Source organism: Salvelinus alpinus, chromosome 23, assembly GCF_045679555.1.
Source record: "Salvelinus alpinus chromosome 23, SLU_Salpinus.1, whole genome shotgun sequence".
NCBI classification, from domain to species: Eukaryota; Metazoa; Chordata; class Actinopteri; order Salmoniformes; family Salmonidae; genus Salvelinus; species Salvelinus alpinus.
In genome coordinates, this window is record NC_092108.1 from 44,560,468 (window position 1) to 44,567,417 (window position 6,950).

Below are 6,950 nucleotides of genomic sequence, written 5' to 3' on the forward strand. Positions count from 1 at the left end.
TCCACTCCACTCGCTTCTCGTCTCACTCTCGACATCCACTTCCGCCATGATCCTCCGTGACCGAGCAAAATGGATCAAAGCACTACATTCCCAAATATCCAAGATTACATTTTTTCAACAACATACCCTTCTTCAAAAAATGTAATCGAATGAACCCCCTTGTAGTAAATCACGTTTAATCCAATATATGGCTACTGTTACGTGTTTTAAAATAGCCTTACCGCTTTATCTCAAGTGGATAAAGAGTGTTCATTCTAATCTAGATAAACTGGAGGCTTACTGAATAATTTTAGATAATGTGTAGCTATCTAGAAATGATTTATATCATTGATGTTCAGTGTCCATTGCTACATCAAAATTGAGTAACAACTGTCCCTGTAGTGACCAGGAATGTTCCTGATTTTTTTTGTGCAAAAGTTGTGATTTGACAGGCTTTGTTGTGCAATTAAAATCAATCGTTCATATTCAATCATAAAAAGGGGCAATATTCATTGGAAATAATTATTTTACTAAAACAAAATGAATGCATTAGCATTTAAATAATACTGTTTAGTCTTTCCCAAACAGGTTCTACATTTCATTGGCTGCATTTAGACAGGCAGCCCAATTGGAATATTCTTTTCACTAGTTGGTGTCACGCCTGCTCCCGCCCCCCTCCCTGGCGCTCGAGGGCGCCAGGCTACCCTTCTTTACACGCACCTGTCACCATCATTACGCTCAGCAGCGCTCATTGGACTCACCTGGACTCCTTCACATTGTTGATTACCCCCTGTATATCTGTTTTTTCCTCGGTGGTGTTCCCTGTGTCCGCATTAATTGTTGTTGTGTTCCTGTCTAGACACTGTTCCTGTTCCGTTTCGTGTCCGTCAGCTATTAAAACTTCACTCCCTGTACCTGCTTCTCATCTCTTGCGTTGATCCTTACAGTTGGTCTTTTGACAAATCAGATCAGCTCGGAAAAAAATCTAATGTGATAAGATCTGATTGGAAAAAATATCAGAATTTGGCTGCTGTGTGAACGCCACCGTTGGATGTAGAGTCACTGCCTGCATCGACAAAATGGCAGCGACTTGCACAGCGCTGTAGTTGGTAGTGAAATCGGGCATGCGGTGAAATCGCTAAGAAGTTTACTTCAAAGCAGTGTGCCGAAGCAGTGTGCTTGTATCACTTTATCAGAAGAACGTGATCAATGACGTCCGAAGCTTCGTTTCTTCTAACAACCACCTGATTGGTTTTGTATTGGTTTCAGTAGAAGATAAAAAGGCTACTCTGTGCACTCGCTACAGCATGTGGGACGTCATCTATAATAAATTGGCTGCTCTAAATTATTTTGACCAGCAGGTGCCACTAGTGTATACTGTGTTGATCAAAGCCTTGAGTAATGAACCTATTTTCGACACAATTGGTTGGAAAGCTCAATGCTTCAGGAAGCTTAGTTTCCCCATCACTACTAGTTGGTCTGCACTGCAACGCTGCTCAATGAACAAAGGAATGTTTGATGGGAAAAAGGGGCCGAGCACTGAAATGTATTCTAATTTTCACAATCTACATGGGAGGTGTGAATTGCAGGCTGTTACCACTTTCCAAGTGGTCAGGTAGAAGCCACACTAGCCTAGCCATTAGCCCAAACAAAGAAAAAATCGAATCAATACAACAACAGGTGTAGTAGACCTTACAGTGAAATGCTTACTTACAGGCTCTAAACAATAGTGCAAAAAGGGTATTAGGTGAACAATATGTAAGTAAATAAATAAAAACAACAGTAAAAAGACAGTGAAAAATAACAGTAGCGAGGCTATATACAGTACCGGTTAGTCGGGCTGATTGAGGTAGTATGTACATGTAGATATGGTTAAAGTGACTATGCATAGATGATGAACAGAGAGTTGAAAGTTTCAACTTTCAAAGTTGATACATGTGCATCCACGTATACTTTTGTGGCTGAGTCAACTTATTTTAATAACATAATTTCACATGATTTAATACATGTTTTTAAAGCCCCCATGCAGTCTTTGTTCACAGTATGTCTAATAAATCACTGTGTGTTTATTTAAGGAAAATAACATCTAAAATATATTTTTTATAATTTATTTCGCTGAGCCTCCTTTGGCCCTTGAAATGCTCGGTCTGATCTTGTGGGCTTTAGGAAACAAATGTAAAGATATTTACATACACAGCCCTGATTGGCTGAAAGGATGATCTAGAGCCCACCCCCTTAACCAGAGGAACAGTAATTAGTCTATTATAATCAGATCACATTGTGACATCATGAGGTGGGCCAAAAGTTCCATCCCATCTGAACAGGCTGAAAATCCAGGCATTTTTTTCATAATTTTCACAATTTCAGAGCGTTATTTCGACCTCACTAGCTAGGTTTCCATCCAATTGGTGACAGATTTTCACGCAAATACTCTAAAATCCACATGGAAACAATATGTGCATTTTCCCACCAGATAAAAGGGATAGAAGGCTGTGTGTATGATGATGTAGTGCACATAAAAATACATTTTGCGGTTCAATTCCCATGTACCGAATATAGAATATAGAAAATACAAGTCAAATGTGTTTCCATCGCATTTTTTACTTTACTGATGGTTTTCATCACAAAACACTTTTCCATTACAGTATATAGCAAGTGTGTCCACTCTGGTATTGGCACGTGTTCTCTCGCCGACAGCTTACAGATACAGTGCTAGTATAGCCTACATGATGAGATTATTATGGACAAAAGAGTGAGATTATTTTATTTGTCAAACGCAGCCAAGCATCGATGATCATTTCACCAGAATAATACCCTCGATATTTATGGGAAAGGAGCATCAAGCTCATCATCTTGCACTTTCACCAGCGTATGAAGTTCATAACTTATTTAATCTGTATCCTAATAAACTGCATGCTTTCCTGACGAGTTGTAGTGGGAGGACAACACATGTCATCGTGTGAATCCAATTTTACTTTGATATGAAGGTTATTCTATCAATATTTGTGCAGAAAAGCGTTTCCACCTAAATTTCTCACATAATTCATTTTACAGACACAAAAAGATCCCACCATGTCTAGCATATTTTGTTTTGTCGACATTTGGAAAGTTTCCTTCATAAAAATCTCTGTCCGACATGTACTTTACTCACATTAAATGGTTGGATGGAAACCTGGTTATAGTGTGGAAATATCATTAAAAAAACTGGAAAATCACGTTTTTAACTCCACCGTGCTCCTTGTGTGCTTTGTAAACTTTAACACATGAAACAAAACATTGAATAATTTTGAGACAATAGGAAATAAGTTGACTGCTATGTTAAACAACTGTAGTAATGGTTGCTTTGGTTGTCAACAGCCTTGTGGCTATGGTAGTCTTTTGACTGTAGAAAAACAAGAATCTCTAGGTGAGGCAGGCAGCATGCAAGGGAGGGCTACCTGCGCAGGCGCCTAGACAGTCTGGAACTCACCCATGGGTCATATTCCCCTGCTCAGACGTCAGCTAACCACATCATATGTTATAGCAATCTGGTGCCCGACGGCACAGTCGACGACGTGGCACGCAACCATTGGTTGACGCATGCAACTTCTGAACAGGGGAATACAACCATGGTCTCCTGAATCTGAAACATGGCACAAAAAAGTACCAAACATTTGAACTAGAACTAAATACTGTACATACAAAACAATTCCATCATATTCTTAGCAGTTTAAACACTGTATGACACACACTAGAAAACTGAACCGAGCACGCCCCCATTCTCATCGACTGGGCTCTAGTGGAGCAGGTTGAGAGCTTCAAGTTCCATGGTGTCCACATCAACAACAAACTAACATGGTCCAAGCACACCAAGACAGTCGTGAAGAGTGCACAATAAAACCTATTCCCCCTCAGGAGACTGAAAATATATACCAGGCAGTACCAGGCAGTGTCAGAGGAAGGCCCGAAAAATTGTCAAAGACTCCAGCTACCCTAGCCAAAGACTGTTCTCTATGCTACTGCATGGCAAGCGTACCGGAGCGCCAAGTCTAGGTCCAAGAGGCTCCTAAATAGCTTCTACCTCCAAGCCATAAGACTCCTGAACAGATAATCAAATGGCTACCCAGACTATTTGCATTGGAATGCTGCTGCTACTCTCTGTTATTATCTATGCATAGTCACTTTAATAACTCTACCTACATGTACATATTATCTCAATTACCTCGACACCGGTGCCCCCGCACATTGACATTGACTCTGTACCGGTACCCCCTGTATATTGTTATTTACTGCTGCTCTTTAATTATTTATTATTCTTATTCTTACTTTTTTATAGGTATTTTCTTAAAACCGAATGGTTTGTTAAGGGCTTGTAAGTAAGCATTTCACTGTAATATGTGTTGTATTCGGCGCATGTAACAAATACAATTTGAACACATAGCCTGATAGAAAGGGTAAGCAGCTTAAAAACAGCTCTTAGGGCTGAAACACTTGCTGAATTCCAAATGGACCCCTACTTCCTACTACCTATGCACTTCTGAATGTTTGCAAGGATTGGACAGATGCAATTAACATTTCACCTAGCCGATCAGAGGGCAAGATGCATCCATTACTTATTCTCGTCCAAGGTGGCTTAGCAGTTCAGACGTCTTTTTCTGTTCCGTATTGTTCGTGTCCTGTATATATATATATTTACACCTTTCTTCGCATATCTTTTATCTATTTTATTATCCAAGAACTCAACTACAAAAGCTTTCCTGCAAAAGCTCTCCTGCAACCCGCTTCACCAATTACAAAAAGTATTATTTACCTCAATCTGAAAATCCATCGTGGAAGCTAGCCAGGGGCTAATTCAGAAGCTAGCCTGAAAGCTAACCAGAAGCTACTCCGATAGCTAGCCAGAAGCTAATCTGTAGCTGCCCCGAAATTAGCCGGTTTGCTGGCTAGCGTTGGTGTTTCAGCTGCCCACGTTTAGTGGTCATCAGCTATTCCTTTAGCTCGATAATCTACCGGCACTTTTGTGCAACGCGACTCGGACCGGAGCATTCCGGGACTCTTTTTCTCTCAGTTTCCCCGGATTCCAGCCGCAGGCTCTGGACACTTGTACCTTGATTTCGCAGCTAGCTAGCTGCAAACCGTGTGACTATTGGCTTACGTCGACCCCGGAGCAAACTCTAATCATTCTGGAGCTAGCCAGCTGAGGAGTTCCATCACCATCCGGACCCGTTTCTTTTGTTGCTGCTGCAGATACGGAACCCCACCGGGCCTTCACGACTGACTGCCGCGACTGACTGCCGACGTTATCTGCCCGAGGGATTTATCCAACTGGCACCTCCGTCCCGACGTTACCTGAACGCTCATCTGAGGCCCGCTAATCGTTAGCTGTCTTATCGGCTGCTATTTGAACAAGTATATTGGACAACTATTATTATTATTATTATTTATTTATTTTATTTTTTCCTTGGGTCACTATATCTATTTTGCCAATTTGGATTGATCCCCTCTACCACACGGAACCCCACTACACGGAACCCCACTAACCTACCGACGGAAACGCACGAGGTATCTACAAACAGACCTCCATCCTATGCTGCTATCGATAGCCATATACCCGGCCAGCTGTCTGGATCGCCACGACCCCAACCAACCTCTACTCACTGGACCCTTATTGATCACTCGATTAGCATGCCTCTCCTTAATGTAAATATGCCTTGTCCATTGCTGTTCTGGTTAGTGTTTATTGGCTTATTTCACTGTAGAGATTCTAGCCCTGCTCTCTATACCATATCCAACCTCTCAGTTCCACCACCCACATATGCGATGACATCACCTGGTTTCAATGATGTTTCTAGAGACAATATCTCTCTCATCATCACTCAATACCTAGGTTTACCTCCACTGTATTCACATCCTACCATACCTTTGTCTGTACATTATTCCTTTAAACTATTTTATCGCCCCCAGAAACCTCCTTTTACTCTCTGCTCTAGTAGCTCTAGGCGACCAATTCTCATAGCTTTTAGCCGTACCCTTATCCTACTCCTCCTCTGTTCCTCTGGTGATGTAGAGGTGAATCCAGGCCCTGCAGTACCTGGCTCCACTCCTATTCCCCAGGCGCTCTCTTTTGATGACTTCTGTAACCGTAATAGCCTTGGCTTCATGCATGTTAACATTAGAAGCCTCCTCCCTAAGTTTGTTTTGTTCACTGCTTTAGCACACTCTGCCAACCCGGATGTTTTAGCCGTGTCTGAATCCTGGCTTAGAAAGACCACCAAAAATTCAGACATTTTCATCCCCAATTACAAGATTTTCAGACAAGATAGAACGGCCAAAGGGGGCGGTGTTGCAATCTACTGCAAAGACTGCCTGCAGAGTTCTGTTATACTATCCAGGTCTGTTCCCAAACAATTTGAACTTCTACTTTTAAAAATCCACCTCTCTAAAAACAAGTCTCTCACCGTTGCCGCCTGCTATAGACCACCCTCTGCCCCCAGCTGTGCTCTGGACACTATATGTGAACTGATTGCCCCCCATCTATCTTCAGAGCTCGTGCTGCTAGGCGACCTAAATTTGAACATGCTCAACACCCCAGCCACCCTACAATCTAAGCTTGATGCCCTCAATCTCACACAAATTATAAATGAACCTACCAGGTACCACCCCAATTCCGTAAACACGGGTACCCTCATAGATATCATCCTAACAAACTTGCCCTCCAAATACACCTCTGCTGTTTTCAACCAAGATCTCAGCGATCACTGCCTCATTGCCTGCATCCGTAATGGGTCAGCGGTCAAACGACCTCCACTCATCACTGTCAAACGCTCCCTGAAACACTTCAGCGAGCAGGCCTTTCTAATCGACCTGGCCGGGGTATCCTGGAAGGATATTGATCTCATCCCGTCAGTAGAGGATGCCTGGTCATTTTTTAAAAATGCCTTCCTCACCATCTTGAATAAGCATGCCCCATTCAAGAAATTTAGAACCAGGAA